Genomic DNA, 21,017 nt, shown 5'->3' with positions numbered 1-21,017 from the left:
GGACACTTTTCTCCAACAAAACAAAAGAATTTTACCAAATCTTTCTTTTTAACTCTTATTCCTCTCTCCCTAAGTGATCCTTTCATTTCTTTTATAAATAAAACCTCTTTTGATAACGCTTTGCCCATGGTTGATGGGACGGCAGAACTTACCTCAAGACTCTCCCACGGTGCACGAGCGATGCGGTGTGGGCGTCTCTACCTTAATATAATCGGGGTCCCCTGCTCTCCACGCCGTCCGGTAGGTCACCGTGCCTCGAGCCCCACGTTGGGCGCCACTTCTCCCGTCCCGCGGGGTTCAGTTATTCATAAGGCCCAAGGAGGCGCCTCCTAAGAGAAGAAAACCAATGGGGGAAAGAGAGGAAGGAGACCAGGCGCATAAAGAAAGACAGAAACAATCTGAGTCGCGTCAAGGTCTCATTTATTAAAAGTAAAGCAGGGTTTATATACCCTGAGTGTAAGGAAGGGAGTATAGAGGGGGGGGGGGGATGGAGAGTTTTTGTGATAACAAGAACGGGAAATCTCAAGGCTAGGGGTGGGTCAGGTTATTCTTTTGGCCATTGTGCTAACCCAAGCGACACAACCTGCGGTTATTCCGAGAAGTATTTTGTGCAGATGACTCAACCAGGTGCGGTTTGCCCAAGGCTAGAGGGTCTTTGCTTTGTTCCGTTTAACTCCTTGGTCTCTGACACATCTCCTTTATACAACTATTTTAAGATAAGAAATTTAGAAAGTGATATTCTTTAATACAGAATTCCAAGCAGCCACTCTCTTTCAATAGACAGTTGCTTACCTTCTGTGGAATGTGCATCAATGTTAATAAAGTTGTTGGCTATTCTCTTGTTAAATCTGCCTTTTGTTATAGAAATGTCTTCCCCAAGTATGAGCTCAAAAGAGTTGGGGAAATCATACCCTTCCCTTCCCTTTGAAAGGATAAAAGAAGGAAATTAATTGATGCTCAAAAAGAATTTAACAAGCAATGATACCCATTATGATTTAAAAATTCCAGAAAGAATGGAAGAAAGAATGGAGAAGACCTTTCATGAAATCAATTGATAGAAGATAGTTTTCAAAAATGTTTACATATTACTTGGAGAAGCATCAGAATAATTCTCATTTAAGGAAAATTAGAATTTGTGTGCTGGTAGTAGGATAGAAAAAGCATTTACAGAAAACATTCCTGGTACGGTCTACCTAAAAAATATTATTTTGCTGCATAGTTGAGCTGGTAAGGAAGGAAGAAAGCAGCCTTCTGCCCTGTGTGCAGTCAAGTAGGAATGTTTGGAGGTCGTTCTGAGCTTTCTCCATCTTCAGCTCTCCAATCTTCTATGTTCTAGAGAGAATGACTTGGGTTTCTTCCATTTGCAGGGTGGTTGGACTCTCTGAATGACATAGTAGAGCTCTGAGTTCTTCATCAAGAACAGTGACTCAGGAAGGGGAGCAATGTTGGTTTAGATTGCTGATGCAGTTGCTGCCTCTTTCTGAGCCATCCATCCAGCCTGGTTCTCCTACTCCAGGTGATGTGTGATGGATGCATGGGAGCCCCGCCCCCACCCAATCCACTTTGCATTTAGGGATGAGACTGGGTAGAGCTCTCTGTCTGCCAGAACCTGAGCGTCTGCCCACCCTTCCTGCAGTTCTATGAAATATGGAAATACCAGACCCTGATTCCAACTGAAACGTGAGAGACAGAGGCATGTCCCTACCCCTTGTGAAGTACACCATACACTGTACATTCCAAACAAGGGACTCCTAGTATAAAGCTGCAGGTGACAAGACACTACATGGACTGAACCGGGCTAGGCAGTCAACTCAGAGCTCTAAACATTGCGGCCTGCTAAACATTGGAAAGGGGACAGAGTGTACTTGGGAGCTGATGCCAGCTGCCACCTGTGATCTGGGTGAGGGTAACTGCCTTCTGACCTCTTGGGTCTGGTGACTCAGTCCCTGAAAGCACAAAGGCCAACTTCCATTTATGGTCACATGAAGATAGCAGATGAGCTCTCTTCCTCCAGGTCATGAACTGTGGTGCTTGCTTGCTTATTGTTTTTGTGTTTCTTGTTCATCTGAGAGGAGGAACTCTACTCATACTCTACATACTTGAACCATTTCAACAGAATCTTAAACATATGATCTCACTTTGCCCTCACCCCAACCCCTGGCATTGTGTGACAAAAATGTATCCCATGTGGCATATCCATGTGCGGGAGAGAAAGAATCAGAATAAAGCAGAAAGAGACAAGGTTCTGCCACTTACTTCCCTTCGTCACTCAGATCCACCCCGTGCCCAGGCTTCTTTGTCATGCCCAGCTCCACCACAGGAGGAACTGCTGCTAGCTGTGTGAATGTCACTGGCCTCTCCACTTGAGGCTGTGATTTCAACACAGCCCTGTGTAGAAGTGACTTGATAAATTCACCTGTCATCTCCCTCTATTGGGTGAAGCCAACCGTTTCATACTTCTCTTGCCACTGTGTCTGTTATTACATTATTTCCTCCTTCCTTCTTTTGTTCCCTCTCCTTTACCTTTGGGTTGTTTCACACCAAATATACATGGAGCAAATACCATTTACTATGCATTTGTCAGTTGTGGGGCTTGAGCTCAGTGGCTGAGCACTGCCCCCGAACTTTTGTGCGGAAGACTAGGGTTTTACCACTTTGAACCACAGCACAGTGTCCAATTTTCTTGTGGTTGATTAGAAATGAGTTGCATAACTTTCCATACGTGATTTGGCTCTCAACTACAGTCCTCAGATTTCAGCCTCCTGAGTAACTAATATTACTGTTACGAGCCACCAGTGCCTGGCCAAATTCCCATATATAGGGTGTGAATCATTTATCTTGTCTGTCTCATCAGCTCCTCTAGCTCTAGAATGAACCAAACAGATTTTTCTTGTTCGTGCCAGTAATGGAGCTTGAAATCAGGGTCTAGGTGCTGTTCCTGAGATAGTTTTTCTCAAGTGTAGCAGTCTACCACTTGAGTACCTGGATGGGTGGCAAATGGAGAGAAGAATCTTATGAACGTTCCAGCCTGGGCTGGCTCTGAAGTGTGGTCCTCAGCTTTTAGCCTCCTGAGTGGCACAAGCCACTCATGCCTTGCCAGAACAACCTTCTCCATTCCATCTCTTCTGAATGCTGCCAATTCCATGCATTTAACTGGAGTTCCAGGTCTTTCCTCAAACTATGACTTGCACATTGTTTCCATCAGTGTCACCAAGAGATTGTTGGAAATGCACATGCCCCAAATCTCAGACTTTTGAACTGGAAATTTGCCTTTTAGAACCTCCTAAGTGGTTTGCATGAACATTAATGCTATCGTCATCTCTAAAATTTTAAACAAAGGCACCAGGTTTCCTTCAGCAGTGGAAACTGATATAGACATGGGAGGGAAGGAAGGAAAGACGGAAAAAAATCTCAACTGCTCACACCCTGGCCGCTCAGGAATTCAAATGTGGTTCAAAACTGATCACTCAGGATCAAATGTGGCTGAACAAGCAGCCTACCTCTGTATCCCTTGCTGTGGGGCTTTGCACACTTGGTGCTGCTTCCCCTCCCATTTCCTTTCTGCTTCCACGTCACTTACTTCTTGCTCACCTCTTGTTTGCCTTCTCTCCTCGCAGTGTTCTCTGACTGCTATGCCCAAGACATAATTGAGACTGTTGGCACTCAAACCAGGCTTATAGATTGGTTTTACCCTTCAGTGTCCTTTTAACATTTTCTTAACATTTATTCACTCATTAAAATATTTAAATGAAGCCAGGCACAGTAGGTCATGCTTGAAAATCCTTGAGATCTGAGGATCGAGGTTTAAAGCCAGCCTGGGCACTAAAGTCTGTGAGACTCTTATCTCCAATTAATCACTACAAAACCGGAAGTGGTTCTGTGGCTCAAGGGGTAGGGTGGTTACCTTGACCTATTTCAGCATACTGTCTTTCATGTTGTAGCATTTTACCAAATTTCCTTCCATTTCAGAACTGAATAATATTTTACTGTATGTATACACATTTTAATTACTCACATTTTGTTTATGTGTTTTTCTGTGGGTTTTGTTTGTTTGCTTCTTTTTTTTTTGTATTGGGGATTGAATCTAGGGCCCTATGCAATCTTTGTATTTCTTGACTTAGGAAGCTGTCTCAAGTCGTGTAAGCTTCAGGTTCTATGGACACCTCCATCAGCCCGTTGCCTTCAACTGTGCTTTCAGTGGAATTTCTCCTCCAAACACCCCTGGCTGGGAGTCAGCTGAGGTCAAAGGTGGGCACTTCCCAGCATAAACCAGTTAGGGAGCTGGAAAGGGCAGCACTGGGCACACCCTGCGTCTCAGATAATGATCTTTATGTCGTGGGTGATCTTGAAGAGCCTTTACATGCACACAGTGCAGCCTAGAAGAACAAACCAGCATGGTGTGCCTGACGGCAAAGGCAGATAAAAGCCCCCAAGCTATATTATCGGGGAACTTTGGCACATGCCATAATTCTCCTGGCTTCTCTCACCTGACGTTACTCCCATTTATGAGCACACACTACAGCCTTCAGCCCTTTCTCTGTGATTCTTTCCTAGTTTCCCCCTCAACCAGATGCCTTCTTTCTTTCCTCCTGCTACCTTAAGGAACAGGCCCATCACCGTGGTTTCTCTTGGACCCCATCTTTTTGGCAGCTAATGCTGCTTTTCCACTCCCAGTATCTGAGACTGCAAGCTTCCATTTGATTCCTTGACTCTTTCTGGCCTCTAATCCTCTTCTCTTCTTGCTTCCCACACTCTTTCCCACCACTCTTGTGGTTGGTCTTACCCATTGATCATCTGAGTCCCTTACTTTTTCCTAGGGTACAATTCTTTTTTTTTTTTTTTTTGCCAGTCCTGGGCTTGAGCTCAGGGCCTGAGCACTGTCCTTGGACTTTCTCAAGGCTAGAGCTCTAGCTCTTGAGCCTCAGCACCACTTCTGGCTTTTTTCTATGTATGTGGTACCAAGGAATCGAACCCGGGTCTTCATGCATGCTAGGCAAGCACTTTAACCACTAGGCCAAACTCCTGGCCCCTAGGGTACAATTCTTTATGAAAATGTTTCTTAATTTCTTCCTTTTGTTGGCCCATATGATTATTTATTATTAATGATAGGTGGTTTTTAAAAACTTCTTTTTTTAACTCAGTATTGGAGAACTCTCCCTGAGTTCCTTTTCTTAAACCTATCACTCTAACCACTTCTGGTCTTTCTAGATAAGGGTCTTGCAGAAGCTGGGCGCTGGTGGCTAGCTATTCACGAAGCTGAGATCTGAGGATTGAGGTTCAAAGCCAGCCTGGGTCTAAAAGTCTGTGAGACTCTTACCTTTAATCACCAGAAAACCAAAAATGGTGCTGTGGTTCAAGTTGTAGAGCAAGCAGCCTTGAGCTGAACAGCTCAGGGACATTGCCAGGTCCAGAGTTCTAGCCTGAAGGTCAATTTAAAAACAAAGTCTTGCAGGCTTTCCTGCCTGGGCTGGCTGCCAACCATGATCCTTAGATGTTAGCCTCCTGAGTAGCTAGGATTATAGACATGCTCCCCGGTGCCCTGTTCAGAGGTTAATTGGATATAACAGTCTCAGGTCCTGGCTTTTAACCTTGATCCTCACATCTGAGCCTCCTGAGTAGCTAGGATTAGAGGCATGAGCCACCATGCCTGGCTTTGGTGTTGTTTTCTATGGTGCGATACTAAGTTATATTCCTATCAACAATGTCTGAGGTTTAACATTCTTTGAATCTTTGCCAGCATTCTTTTTGGTTTTGGTTTTTGCTGCCAGTCCTGGAACTTTAGTCCAGGCCTGGGCTAAATCCACAGCACCATATCTGGCTCTTTCTGGAAGAATCAAATGTAGGATTTCATGCATGCTAGGCAAGAACTCGACCAATAAGCCACCTTCAACTCCACCAGCATGTATCCAGTGTGTTTAGGTAAGAGTCATTCTTGGAAAGTGGTACTCTGGCTCAAGTGGTAGAGTGCTAGCCTTGAGCTGAAGACCTGAAGGACATGCCCAGGCCCAGAATTCAAGCCCCAAAACAGACCAAAAAAAAAAAAACCCGTCATTCTTGTCCCAGACACCCTGAAATGACATCTCATTGTCTTGTCCAGTTGAATCTCTCTGGTGACCAGTGATTTGGACCAGTGATTTCATATAATTTTTGGTTGCTTATATATCTACTTTGAAGAAATGTCTATTCCCATTATTTTCCCATTCTTAATTGGATTTTTTATGATGAGTTTTGTGAATTCATTATGTAGTCTACATAGCAATCCTTTGTTAGATGAGCAGTTTGTACATGTTTCCCCCAACTATAGATTCTCTTTCTCTCTGCCTCCCTCCCTCCCACTCATGTTTCTGTCTCTCTCAGGCTCTGACTCTGTCTCTCTCTCTTTGTCAGTAGTGGGCTTGAACTCTGAGCCTTGGCTGTCCCTGAGCTCTTCAGCTAAGTCTAGCACTCTCCCACCTGAGCCACAGTGCCACTGCTGGTTTTCTGGTGATTAATAGGAGTCTCAGGGACTTTTGTGCCCAGGTTGGCTTTCAACCTCGATCCTCAAATCTCAGCTTCTTGTGTAGCTAGGATTACAGGTGTGAGCCACCAGTGCGTGCCTCTCCCTCTCTCTTTATAGTGGCCCTGGGGATTAAAATCAGGGTCAGAGCATGGGCCCTGACCTTTTTTCTTTTTTCTTTTTGTCAGTTATGGGGCTTGAACTCTGGGCCTGGGTGCTAACCCTGAGCTCTTCAGCTCAAGGCTACCACCCTACTCCTTGAGCCACAGTGCCACCTCCACTTTTCTGGTGGTTAATTGGAGATGAGAGTCTCATGGTCTTTAGTGTCTGGGATGGCTTTGAACTGATATTCACAGACCTGAGCCTTCTGAGTAGCTAGGATTACAGGCGTGAACCACTGCACCCAGCCTCTGAGCTTTTTTCATTCAAGGCTAGTGCTCTACTGCTTGAGCCACAGCTCCATTTCCAGATTTTTGGTCATTAATTAAAGAGAAGAGTCTCATAGACTTTCTTTTTCAAGCTGTCTTTGAACCAAGATTTTTGATCTCAGCCTCCTGAGAATGTAAGCTGTCGTGTTACTTCGTTGTTTAGAAAGATAGAGAGTAAAAGTGATTACAGAGGGGTTACATTTATATAAGGGAGAAAATAAGTACATTTCTTTTTTTTTTTTTTGGCCAGTCCTGGGCTTGAGCTCAGGGCCTGAGCACTGTCCTTGGATTTTCTCAAGGCTAGAGCTCTATATATGTGGTACCGAGGAATCGAACCCGGGTCTTCATGCATGCTAGGCAAGCACTTTAACCACTAGGCCAAACTCCCGGCCCCAAGTACATTTCCTTCTCTCTTCCAGTTTTTTAGCGTACAAAAGGTTCTTAATTTGATTTGAATGCGTTTTGTACATTGGCTTCTGTTGTTAGGTTTTGGGATTACACACACACACACACACACACACACGCACACGCACACGCACACACACACTTATAAGTATATACATAGGTAATAAAAATGTTTGTACCCACCGTAGGGTGTTTCCCATCTGTTTTGTCTCAGCTTCTACCACATTACCTGTGTTTTTCATGCAAGTTGCCTTTTAGCTGCTTGTTCTCTTTCTAGTGCCTTCCTTTTCTATCTCTCATGGCTTCCTGTGGAATGCTTCCTTCAATTTGTCTTTCCTCTTAGCCACCAAGTAAAATATTCGATTCCTCCACATTTTGCACATATGCTGGGCATTTGAACAAACATACTTGGTTATTCCTGTCTCACTGCAGTGATATTGTTATTATTGTCTCATATAATCACCATTCAGATTTTGACACCTAGTTTTATTCATCTTTCATGGTCATTTGTTTAGCTTTTGATCTTTCCTTATCTCTGCTATTGTTTATTTAAACATATTTGTGTTTATTCATTGGGGGAGTTATAACATGTGTACTTGCACAGTAAGTTGCTTTTTTGAATCTTGTTTATGGTATTGTATTCATCTTTAGTTTTTCTCATAATTCTTGGAAATTATGCACATAATTATTTGCCCTAGGTACAAAGCAGTATGGCAAGTTCCATCAGTGCAGAGGTTGTGCTGCCTCTCTGAGAATCTGACAGAACTATGAGCCCAAGAGAACTTTATATCAAATCCTTGGCTTCCGGGTTTTGTGAACAAATAAAATATACCTTATTTCTGCAAGCTGACATAAGCTGAAAATTATAACTAGAGCACTCAGAGGAGATCCACTCTCCACATTAATGCAATTGAACCATCTAACAAACCTGTTTTATTCCATTTTCTAGAGAGCCAAGAACAAGGACAAGTTAATTCCTTGTTCACTGTTAGGGAAGAAATGCTGGCTACCATTTTACCTGAAATAACCAACAAAAATTACCCTAGGTGGAAATGTTCCTGGGAGTTTTATTTTGGTTGGAGAAAAAATAGCATCATCTGTGGAAGATTGCACTAGATAGACTTGTGTGTGTGTGTGTGTGTGTGTGTGTGTGTGTGTGTGTGTGTGTGTGTGTGTGTCTGTCTGTCTGTCTGTCAGTCTGTGTCTGTGTCTGTGTCTGTGTGTCTGTGTGTTTGTGTGTGTGCTTGCTCATACACGTGGGTCAATAGTGAGGTTTGATTTCAGGGCCTGAGCATAGTCCCTGAGCTATTCTGCTCAAGGCTGTTGCTCCACCACTATCGCTATTGCTCCAAGAGATTCAGGGACTTTCCTGCCTGGGCTACACTGAAAGTGAGATCCCTACGCCTCCCTGGAGAGACTTGTGAGCACAGTGGGGGAACTTGCCAATTGCTGCTCACCATCTACACTTCCCATTCCAAGAGAAACTCATGGCACACTGCCAAGATGGCCTGGGCCTGGAAAGACATCCTGAGCAGAGCTCCCCGTAATGAACACAAACTCTTGCTTATCCAATCACACTCGACCTCCACCATGGTGGAGGATTCTTCCTTCTACACTAAGTACAATTTGAACACATCTACACTGCCCCTCTCCCTCTTTCCCTACTCTCTTCTTCCTCTGGATTATTGCTGACTCTCCTGTAAGTGTTTTACTACAAAGGTCTATCATGGACAGAAGGTCACAGTGTCATTCCAACCTTCTCCCACAGTTTTCTTTCCATGAGTAGTCAGCTCTTCAGCCTAGCATCAGACCCAAATGAGAGCCATGTACAGAAGGCACAGTGTTCCTTGTGCAGTCCCTAGCCCTTCACTGTCCAGCCATTTCATGCTCTGTTCTTTTTCCCTCCTTGTTCAAGAGGCCAAGCAGACAACCTGGAGATGAGACCTGGAGAAGGATGGAGCCACAATGCTCCTGTGTCCCAGGAAGAAGCAGACTCTGACTCAGAAAGGCCCATTATCAATGTAGACGAAGAAGATGACAGTCCTCAAATCTGCCGTGTGTGTGGGGACAAGGCCAATGGCTATCACTTCAATGTCATGACATGTGAAGGCTGCAAGGGGTTCTTCAGGTAGAGACACCAGCAACCTTCACTCTCCTGCTGCCATGCACACAGTGGCACATGGAACTGGATCTTCCATTAGCTCTCCAGGCAGTGTCTCAGGGGCCTCAGTTGTTCTGTCTCCAGACTGGAGAGTGGGTGTGCTGGTGGCTCACCCAACCGTCTCCTCATCAGTTCATATAAGCCAGTTCTATATCAGAGGAGTCCTTCATCTTCAGTTCTTGCTGGATTTACCAGGGCCCCTTCCACTAAAACTTTCCTAGCTCCTGGTGTGTTCTTGAATAAAAGATGAATCAAGAAAAGTGAAAGAATTTGAAAATCTAAAATACAAGTGCTCAGTTCAGTCTTGTAGGGAAGTTGAGTAAGGTTTGGCAGAAAATCAATAGATGAACATTATAGTCTCATCTGAAAACACATGGATGACCCAAAAATGAAAGATAAAGTATGTCATCTCAAAAGCAACACAGGCCTTGGCAGAAGAATCAGATTGTCTAGCTGAAGCATGAGGAAGATGAGAGCCAGCTCAGCAAGGCTGCCTGAGCATGGAGTTCAAACCAAACTGAGAAGGGAGGGGAGGGAGGAAGAGCCATGGGTTGCCTTCAGGAAGGGATGGTTTATGCCACCTCAAGGCCACCCTGAGCTCCCCTTGATTCCCAAATGGCCAGCCTAATGGGCGCCCTTCTGGCTCTTCCTGGTGGTGAATATTCACTCACCATTGAGCCAAGTCCTGCACCCACAGCCCTAAAGATGGAGTGCTGGTCCATGCGGGCCTGGGACTCAGCTGTGTGTCTCAGGACACGAGGGAGGACCGCAGGCTTGGGAGGATCACAGTCCCAAGTTTTGTGTTTGTGTTGGTTCATTGTCACGGGAGGGAAGAAGTCCTAGGTGCCATGGCCAAGCCTTGTGCACAGTGTGCTGGAAAGTTACCTCCCTGCTCTTCCTGTGGCCGGCAGGGTGCCAGCCCTCCTGGAAGAGCCCTGGCTAGGCCTGTGGTGTAAGCAGGGTGAGACTCCAGTGACCTGGAGGCCCTGCCTGGTTCAGAGTCGGGGGTGTGCGTGCACGGTGTCCAGTGCTCTCTATGCTCCCACAGGAGGGCCATGAAACGCAGTGTGCGGCTGCGGTGCCCATTCCGCAAGGGCACCTGCGGAAGACGCGGAGGCAGTGCCAGGCCTGTCGCCTGCGAAAGTGCCTGGAGAGCGGCATGAAGAAGGAGAGTGAGTGGTGGGCGCAGGCAGCCCCTGGGCGCCCAGTGTGCGCTCTGGGTGGGGTGCCTGGTTGATGTGGGCACACGCTGGGCGTGCACACGCCATGGGACTGGGCGCCGCTACTCACAAGGATGCAAGCAGCCATGAGGGCTCTTAGGCTCCTGGGAGCTGGAGCAGGGCGCTTGTGGCCCACCTCTGGGTGGGGTGGCAGGTGCCCTGGGTTTCTCGCACCTTGAGCAGGGCGCTGTGCTGCTCTGCCCTGCACAGTGATCATGTCAGAAGCTGCTGTGGAGCAGAGGCGCGCCCTGATCAAGAGGAAGAAGAAGGAGCGCATGGACGCTCAGCCGCCCGGGCCGCAGGGCCTGACCCACGAGCAGCGCGCGCTGATCCACAAGCTGATGGACGCGCAGACCAGAACCTTCGACACCACCTTCTCCCACTTCAAGGATTTCCGGGTAAGAGCTTTGCACCTGGCCTGCCAGCCTTGTCACAGCCTCCAAACCCCAGTCTCCTCCCCAGGCCTTCCTCCAGGGCAGACTCGGGGGAGGAGGGGCGCTTCTGCACTCAGCAAGGTCAGAACCTTTGGGGAGTTTTTAGAAAGGCACACTTCCAAGCACTCCTGGAGATTGGGCAAGACTCCCTGGGTTGGAGAACCCCTGACCAGTGGTTCCATTTCGAGTAGGATGTGGTGTGAGGGCAAGCGGTTGCAGCCTGTGGATGGCATTGGGGGATTGGTGAGGACAGGGTCAGGTGTGCTGGACTTATGGCCTTCCCTCACCCTGCCCACCCTGCCCGGCTCCTCTCTCCCTGAGGGTGCACAAGAATCTCAGGTGATCTGCCCTCTTCGGCTAGGGGATTACATTAACCCCAAAATCTCAGCTTCTATTCTGTCTACCTGCAGTTCCTTAAGCCTTCTCCATGAGTGTCAAGAGATGAGTGCAGAGGGGCAGAACCACCCCCCCACTCACACATGGAATCATTTGTATGAAAATACAGACTCTTCTCTCCCCAACCTCCTATTGTGCTTTCCAGCTACCAAATATCTTTGGCAGTGACAGTGACATCCCAGAGTTCCTGCAGAATGCTTCAGATGAACCATCTCTCACCTGGAGGGAACTCGGGAAAAAGGTGTGGCCCATGAAGATCTCTCTGCAGCTGCAAGGGGAAGATGGCAGTGTCGAAACTACAATCCTCCTACCTATAAAGAGGGAAAAGAGATCATACCCATGCTGCCACACCTGGCCGACATGTCAACCTACGTGATCAAAGGTGTTGTCAACTTTGCCAAAGTCATCTCCTGCTTTAGGTAGGCCTAGTGTCTGGGCACAGAGTGTGGAGAGGAAAGACATGGCCTAGAAGTTCAAAGGAGCTGAGGCACGATCCATGAGTTTAGGGGATTGACTTCAGTGCCCAGGCCCCCTGTGTTTCTCTGCTGGGGAGTCAGTTTGTCCCCCTAGTATAAATGGCTGTTTTAAGAAATAAAACGGGGTGGGAATGTGGGAGAAAAAACATCAGAAGCATCAATGTTCAAGGAGTAATGTACCTACATTCATGACAGCTGGCTCAATAGGTGACCCAGCACCCCTGTGTGATGAGAACCACAGTCCCATCCTATGAAGGCTCTGTGGCTAAAGATGGTGTAGGGTGTGTTTGCACTTGGGTTAGCCTCCTGTCCTCCTGAGCCTGCACAAGTGGGGCTGAATCACACATGCAGAAACCTGGATTCCTTGGTAGGGAGGGGGCAGGGGCTAATTATAGCACTCAAATTCTCAGGCTGTCTGGAGTAAAAAGGGCAGAAACATGCCCATGTGAAATCCAAGGTAATGCCAGGGAGCAATTAGCTCCACTCCATGGAGCCCAGAAAGGAGCGATACTCATGGGCCTCTGTGCTCTGGACACAGCCATAGGAGGAGCTGAGACACCTGGTCTTGATTAATAGGAATGGTTTGTTCAGGTGAAGGAAGCATTCTAAGTGGAGAAAGTGAGGCTGAGAAAACAAGAGCCAAGGCATTGACAGTAGGTCAATGGCTATGTGGGAAGTTGGAGAAGATGGTCAGGTTGTTAAGTACCCAGATGTCAAGCTAACTGGGCCTAGAGGGCCCCTGAAGGCTGCACAAGGGGAGAGGATAATGTAGGGGACTGTAATTTGCTGAGCTACCCTATGACTGGGAGAGACTGGAGGTAGCCAGGATGCCATTGCAGTAGTGCTCAGGAAGACTCCCTCCTACCTCTCCTCCTCCACTGCTCCTCCTCCTTCTTTTCCTCCTCCATCTCCTCTTCTGCCTCTTTCCCCTTCCTTCCTGTCCCCACTGTTCCGTCGTTCTCTTTCACCTCTCCTTCCCTTCTTCTGCCTCTAAGCCTCCATTCCAGGTCCTCTTCTTTTCACTCTTTCTCTCCCCCCCTCCAGCTCATGTGTCTCTTCTCGGATGTTGATCTCTCCCCTCCTCCTCTCTTCCTCTCCCACTTCTGCCCTTCCTCTTCCATCTCCTCATTTCCTCTTTCCTCTTCTCCCCTTCCCTTCTCTCTCCTTCCTGTCTTTCTTCTCCTTCCTTCAATTTTCCTCTCTAATCTGCTCCCCCTTCTATTCTTCCTTCTTGAATTACTTCCTCATCTGTTCAACCACCCCCTACCCATCCTCTTTTACTTCTCTCCTCCTCCTACCTCTTCAGTTCTTCCTCCTTTATATCCTGGATTATGGCTGCTGTGTGTGGCTAGTTTCCCTGGAAGCTCTGATAGCCTCCCCATCTTTACTATCAGGGATTTGCCCATCCAGGACCACATCGTTCTGCTGAAGGGGGCAACCTTTGAAATGTGTGAACTGAGGTTAAACACATTGTTTAACAAGGACAAAATGACTTGGCATTGTGGCCGGCTCATCTACTGTTTTGAAGACCATGAAGGTGACCTGGCAGAGGGAGGTGGGGAAAGGAGGAGGTGGTGGTGGAAGGAAGGGAGCTACAACTTTCTTGCCTAGGTTGCAGGGCAGACAGACTGGGCAATGGTTAGGGAAGCCTGGCTCCTGGGTCAGCTTCCTGAGACACTGTCTCCCTATCAATATCCGCATCCACAGGAGACTTCCAGAGACTTCTACTGGAACCTGGGATAAAATTCCACTACATGCTGAAGAAGCTGCAGCTGCATCAGGAGGAGTATGTGCTGATGCAAGCCATCTCCCTCTTCTCCCCAGGTGATGGCTCTCCCCAGCCGGTGACCTGGCCTCTGATGATCTGCCCCTGCCCACCCGCCCTCGCCCCAGGGAAGGTTCCCACCATTGGCCAGGCTCCCCCATCACCACACAGCTAAGGTGCAGACACCCTGGCTTCTCCTTGGTCAGTGGGGTGATGCAGAGAGAGCCTCAACCCTCCTTCGCAGGCCTGCCTGGTGACTCCAGCTGTGAGGCCCTGGGCTGGGAGTTCCTGGTCTCTGGCCTGACTGAGGCTCTTGTGCAGCTCACCCTTGCTGATGCCACTCCCTTCCCTTTGCCCCACAGATCGCCCTGGAGTAGTGGAGCGCAAGACTGTGGACCAGCTACAGGAGAGGTTTGCCCTCACCCTGAAGGCCTACATAGAGTGCAACCGGCCACAGCCTGCACACCGGTGAGAACTGGCAGGGAAAAGGCTCATAGGGCTGCCTGGGCCCTCCTGGCAGCTCTTCCCTCCAGCTGTCTACTGGCCTGAGCCTCTGACTTCCAAGGCTCTGGGACTGCATCCTGTGATGTCCACTGACACCTCCCTTTCCTGCTCAGCCCCAGCCCCAGCCCCAGCCCCAGGCCAGCTGTGATGACACCTAAAGGGCCTGAAGCTACATCCCATGAAGTAGCAAGAACCAGATGCCCCCAAGTCTCCTACAGGGTGTTCTAGCCCTGATGGTAAAGAACCACAGTGATAGTGGAGATAACAATGCCCCTGGCAGTGAGGTGTTCCTTGCAGGTATTATTTATTGGGAAATGCCAGCCATAGTGCCCAACAGTTTTTGTGTTGCATTGCATTTAATCCTCCCAGAAAGTAGGTGTAACACTGTCCTGCCAAGGGTCAGGACTAGGACCTTGGGCTCTCCAGAGACATGGACCCAAGCAGAGCAAATCCAATCTGGAGCTTAATAATTCCCAGGATGAGCACAAACCAAGAACAGGAAAGAAACTATGTATCTGCTTCTAGTTGCAACTCACAAGAATGCTACTTGGAAACTGGCCTCACCAGGGGCCACCACTCCTCAATGGACCTTAGTATTCCTGCATCCTCTGTCCACAGGACAGCAGACCAGGAGAATCTTTGATGGCAAAATTCCTGATATCTTAAGCATTATGCAACCAGGCCTGGTATTAGGGTGCTGACCTGAAACTCAAAATTCTCCCCAGGCCCACACCAGCTTTCTTTTGGGCTCAAATGAGATGTGACACTGGAAGTGGCCATGTCTTTACTGGGCCAGTCTTCCCTCAGGATGGAACCAGGTGGCCCGAGGTTCCAGCCATCTGTCTTTATCATCTAGAGTGGAAGGAGGCATGTGATGTGTCCCCACACTAAATGCAGAGTCCAATCTAGGAAGGGATCTGACCCTGCAGGTCCTGGTTCCTGGACTTTAACCAAGGAAGTGAACCCCACACCCCTGGCCCTTAGTCTATGTGTGTGATGTCTGTCAACCAAATACATTTGGTACCATAAATGCCTTTCCCACTAAGATCTCTATGTCCTCAAGGCTTTCAGGACTGGAGCCTGTGGCTAGGGTGGAATTCCAGCTTCTACCTCAAGTGCTGGCATGCATTCTTCCCCCCTGGTAGAGAAACTAAGGAATTCAGCTTTGTCTCACCTCTGGAATGACTGTAGCTGTCCTGAGATTGACCTTACATCCTCACATATGTGCTCAGGTGGATGGGAGAGAGGGAGGCTGTGTCTCCAGCCTCTCCCTCTGGCTGACCCACAGGTTCCTGTTCATGAAGATCATGGCTGTGCTCACAGAGCTTCGGAGCATCACTGCCCAGTACACCCAGCAAGTGCTTCGAATCCAAGACTCCAGCTACCTCTTCACCACCCCGCTCCTGCAGGAGCTGATCAGCAACACAGATGACTGAGCAGCTGTCCTGGCAGTGGCCACTGTGTGGCAAGCAGTCCCAGGGTCCTCTGAGCTGCCACTTCCAGAGCTCCACTGATGGACACTGTGATCACTCATGAGTCCTCCATGAGGACTCATAGCTGGCATCCATTCCTCCAGAAGGGGACCCAGTTCAGCAAAGGAAAGCCACAGACCCTATGTGCACTGTGCTGGCCAGGCCTATCAGGGAGGCAAAGCTGCCCTCCCCTTGACACAGGGCCCTGTGGTCTGGGAATGAATCCCTGTTTCCCAGTGAGTGCCACATCCCACAGAAGTGTGGGGTAGGGAGAAGGAAGGGGTGACCAGCCCTGGGCCAAGTGACTGTCCCCACTCAACTCCCAGATCAATGGCTTGGCTTTTCATTGCATCTTTAATGCCCCTGCACCACTCAGCTCCACCTCTTAGCCTCTTTCTAGGTGCTCAGCGGATTCCAGGCCTGTGTCTGTCCATCATCAGTGCAGTGTCTTGTTGCCTTCTAGAGAAGCCAGGAGGCCTGCTTGGAGTGCAGGAAGCTTGTCATGGCCTTGTCCTGGGCACACCATTCTGGGTCTGTGCATGCATTCACATGCATCAATAATGCCAAGGCCTGCGTGAGTTGGTATGCAGCACTGACTGAGAGGTGGATCCTCACCTCAGAGTTTATACCTAAGAAAACAAAGCAGAAACTCCTGCTACTCATAGTTTCTAAGCCCTGTTATCACAGCACAGAGTAACAGTTATTCCATGAATCATGAGAAGTGACATGTGACAGAGCACAGGTCAGTTTCTGTGGAGGCTGAGCTGCACTGGGTTCAGTGTGCCCAGGAGAGGTGCCTGTGTGTGTGAGAAAGGGGCAGAGACTGGGTCTCCCATGTGCGTCTTTGGTCCGGTTTATCTGCTCCCATTCTGCCAGGAGTGTGGCTTGTCCTGAGGCTAGATCACTGGAGTGCTTGGCAACAAGCCTCAGGTGACAGTTAATAAATGTGCCACTTGAATGCATCTCTTCTCTAAGGGAAATGGTATAGGAAGATCCTGCCTTGCTTAAACCATTTCTTAGGAAAAAGGTTCTTGTTATTGTCATAAATACACTTCAGGCACTTTACAAAAAAATGCATTTTCTTGGGGCCAGGAGTTGTCTGACCTAATGATAGAGTGCTTCCCTAGCATGCAGGAAGGTCTGAGTTCGATTCCTCTGTATCATGTACATAGAAAAAAATGGGAAGTGGTGCTGAGGCTCAAGCAGTAGAGCTCTGTCCTTGAGAAAGTCCAAGGACAGTGCTCAGGCCCTGAGTTCAAGCTCAGAAGTGGCAAAAAAACAAAAGTTCATTTTCTTTTTCTTTCTTTTTTCTTTCTCTTCCATCTTTCTTCCTTCCTTCTTTCCTTCTTTCTTTTCTTTTTTTTTTTTACTGGTCCTGGGGCTTCAACTTATTGCCTGGCAATGTATTTGGGATTTTTCAAGGTGAGGATTCTGCCATTTGTGCTACAGTATACCTTCTGGCTTTTTCTGTGTGTGTGATACCGAGAAATGGAACCCAGGACTTTATGCATGCTAGGCAAGTATGCTACTCCACCAGTAGGCCACACTCTTTGCAGCAATAATGAATTTTCTTTAAAAAATTTTATTGTAATTTATAGAGGAGTTACAGTTACATTTGCCAGGTAATAGGTGCATTACTTCTCACACATTGATACACCTTAACATATTTTTCCCCATTTCTTTCCCCACCCCCTCCCAATCATCTTGTTTTCCCCTTTTCCCTTTCTACTTCAAATAATCAAATGTATCACTAAAGAATTTTTATTTGTACATTTATAAATGTTCACATTTGCATGTTTATAAATGTCTGTTTATAAATGTGTTGCTGAAGGATCACTTGGCATGTATGTATGCCAGTTAGGGAGACAATTTCCATCTTAAAACAAATCTAAAATTTATTATTATTATTACATATGTTTATAAAGGACTGTGTGTTATAAACCAAGTATTGAAACACTTGTGCAAATCTGTCTTGATATAAGGAAAAGCAAAATTTGTATCACATTACCACTTGAATCCTCTGTTACTGAATTTCTTCTCATTTTCAATATACACTTTCTTATGGAACATATGCTCAATGATTTTCCTCCTTCCTTTATTTCTTGTGTAAGTACATTTCATTCCATGTGACTTATTTTGGAAATAGTTAACTGGTACTGTAATTTGCATTAAATAAAAAGTAGATTAGTCTGGAAATGAAATTAAAATTCACAAGTGTGTGGTCTTTATTTCAGTGCCCACCCTACTTTCTCCACCCTACCTATGTTGCCACCCTCCCTCCCTCTAGGGAAACATGACTTTTTGTTGCAAAATTCAAGGCTTCAACATCATGTCTCATTCTTTGAAATAACCTCACTCCGCTGCACAGCCAGGAGGTGCAGCTTCCAGCTTGGAAACCTTTGGATCTGATACTGAGGAAGCATTGCAGACACTGCTTTGAAAAGTAAATATCCACGAAAGGGACAGTTGTAAAAAGGTGTAAAAACTGCTGTCTATTTTTTGTTTTTTTTTTTTTGTTTGTTTTTTTGCCTGTCCTGGGCCTTGAACTCAGGTCCTAAGTACTGTCCTTGGGCTTTTTCCTCAAAGCTAGCACTTTGCCACTTGAGCCACAGCACCACTTCTGGCTTTTTCTATGTATGTGGTACCAAGAAATCAAATCCAGATCTTTGTGCATGCTAGGCAAACACTCTACCACTAGGCCAAAGTCCCGGCCCAAAGTTGCTGTCTTTTGATTACTGTGTTCATGGTTTGGTGTGGCTGTATTTTCTTTTCACTTTCGACCTATTAATGATGGTCTTTGGGGAGGGTCCCCGTAAAACATGAACATCACAAACAGTGGAGCTATACCTCCCACTGACCAACACATTGTGTGTGACTGCTCATTTCCAATCCTGGATAATGTATGTAAACATGTCCTTAGGGCTGGCTTAATTGCCAGGCCTAACCTAAAGGGTAGATAAAAGATCATGTGACTGCTGCTTCTTCAATAAAAACAAATTTATATTCGATAAAGTCTCGTTCTCTTTATTTACTGAAGTAATGCCGGACTGATTCCTTTCACTGGGGGAGGGAACACATATAGCAAAAGAGCATTGCTTGTGACACAAGCCCACACCTGGCATGGATTCATAGCTGCTGTAATCAGGAAATACCATCCCTACTTGAACTGGATGAATGTGAACAGGCTTCTGTGGGGATCTTGTAACTGCTTTCCTCCAGAAATGAGAGGCCACTCACCCTTCCCACATGATACGTTGTCCATGTCAAGACACAAAAGGGCTAATGAGTACCAGGAGATAGCAGTAACTTAATTAAGATCTTTCTTCTGAATTCTGAAGACTGAATCCTGCCCTCCTGAAACAAAAAGTAGAAGAAAAGAAGCCAGTGGCCACAGAGATATCTAGTTCTTGTTTCAAGGAAGGGGGTGAAAAGGGAATTGAAATGCTTGAGAATAGAAATGCCGAGAAAGCATCCTGTGACTCTTCAGTGCACCAAGTGTGGAATCTCAACTAGTTTTGGGACACATTGCTTTTATCATCTGTATGGGTCATACAGACATTGGTTTAATGTTTGGGGAACCGCTTGGATGTTTCAACAGTGAATACTGGAAGCGGGCACTAGTGGGTCATCCCTGTAATGTTAGCTAGTTTCTGGAAGTGAAGTTTGGAAGCACAATAGTTCAAGGCCAGCTGAGCATTACATGCAAGACCCCTTCTCAACCAATAAGATGGCAGGATGGCTCGCACCTGTCATCCTGGCTATGCTGGAGTCTGAGATCAGGCGTTCCAGACCAGCACAACAGAAGAGTCCATGAGACTCCACCCCACATGGTTGACATCCCAGCTGGGTGTGACACCTAAACCACGATCCAGGCAGGAAGCAAGACCCTACTTTCAAACCCAATGTTGGGCCGGGAGCATGGCCTAGTGATAGAGTGCTTGCCTAGCATGCATGAAGTTTGGGTTCATTTCCTCAGTACCACATACACAGAAAAGACTGGGAGTGATGTTGTGGCTCAGGTAGTAGAGTTCTAACCTTGAAAATGCTTAAGGAGAATAACCAGCCCCTGAGTTCAAGCTCCAGGACTGGCAAAGAAGAGAAAAAAGAATGGAAAGAATCTATCTGATTAGCAGGCTGAGATCTAAGGATTGCTGTTCAGAGCTAGTCCAAGAAGAAAGTCAGTGAAAACCTTATATCTACTTAATCAGCAAAAAAAAAGGAACAGGAAGTGGAAATGTGGCTCAAGTGATGGAGTGCCAGCCTTGAGTGAAGAAGCCAATTGAGAGACTGGTGAATCTAGAAGTAGGGAAAAGAATAAGTTTTCTTGCGTTCACTTAAGAGACTTCTTCAAGTCCTCAAATATCCTACTTGATGTAAAATGTCAAGCACTCCTTATGGTCAATCTCATATTGTTACTGTATTTAACTTTGTTACCTGATATATCGTATATATGTTTATTTGTATATTTGAAATAGGAAAGGGAAGGGGAGAAAAGAAGATGATTGGGAGGGGTGGGAGGAGGGTAACGGAAACAAAAACTTAAGAAGGGGTATCAGTGTGTGAGAAGTAATGGATCTATACTATCTGGGGAATGTAACTGTAACCCATCTTTACATTATCCCGACAATAAAAAATGGTGAGCACTAAGAAGTTGTCTCATTTTTATAACTCAGTTGGTAACAGCTCATTTGTAACATGTTAAACTAATTCAGTGCCAGTCACTGGTGACTCACGCCTGTAATCATAGCTACTCATAAAGCTGAGGTCTGAGAACTACAGTTCAAAGCCAGCCTAGGAAGGAAGTCCATGAAACTCTAATCTCCAATGAACTACCAAAATATCAAAAGTGCCTCAAGTGGTAGAGTGAGTCAAAGGATAGGATCCAGTACCAGCATGTCCACCAAAAATGGTAAAATGCATTGTCATATGTTTAGTTGTTATGTGCATTTAAATATTTGCACAGAACACTCATGAGCAAACCAAATTAAATCATCTTTATGTTTTATACTGGCTGAGTCTAAAAGTAGATAAGAAACAGGTAGGGCAGTAAGAAACAAGTAAAATATATATGTATACATGGAGGTTCTGAGACAGAATCTCACAATGTGTGTCAAGGTGATCCCAAATTCTTGATCCTCTTGCTTTGGTTTGCTGGAATTACAGACATTTTCCACAACATTCTACATTCTTCATTGTTCACTCTTTTTTTTTTTCTTTTGCCAGTCCTGGGCTTGAGCTCAGGGTCTGAGCACTGTCCTTG

General features: G+C 46.6%; 1 pseudogene; it reads left to right on the top strand.

Annotated features, from left to right (window-relative positions):
- Positions 1–9,260: 9,260 nt before the first annotated feature.
- LOC150069289 (nuclear receptor subfamily 1 group I member 2-like) lies at positions 9,261–15,953 on the top strand (annotated as a pseudogene).
- The last annotated feature ends 5,064 nt before the right edge of the window (positions 15,954–21,017 follow it).

This window comes from Megascapheus bottae, chromosome 1, assembly GCF_031878675.1.
Source record: "Megascapheus bottae isolate mThoBot1 chromosome 1, mThoBot2.hap1, whole genome shotgun sequence".
Lineage (NCBI taxonomy): Eukaryota > Metazoa > Chordata > Mammalia > Rodentia > Geomyidae > Megascapheus > Megascapheus bottae.
The sequence above is the reverse complement of the archived record's forward strand: the minus strand, read 5'-3'. Positions and strand labels throughout refer to the sequence as shown.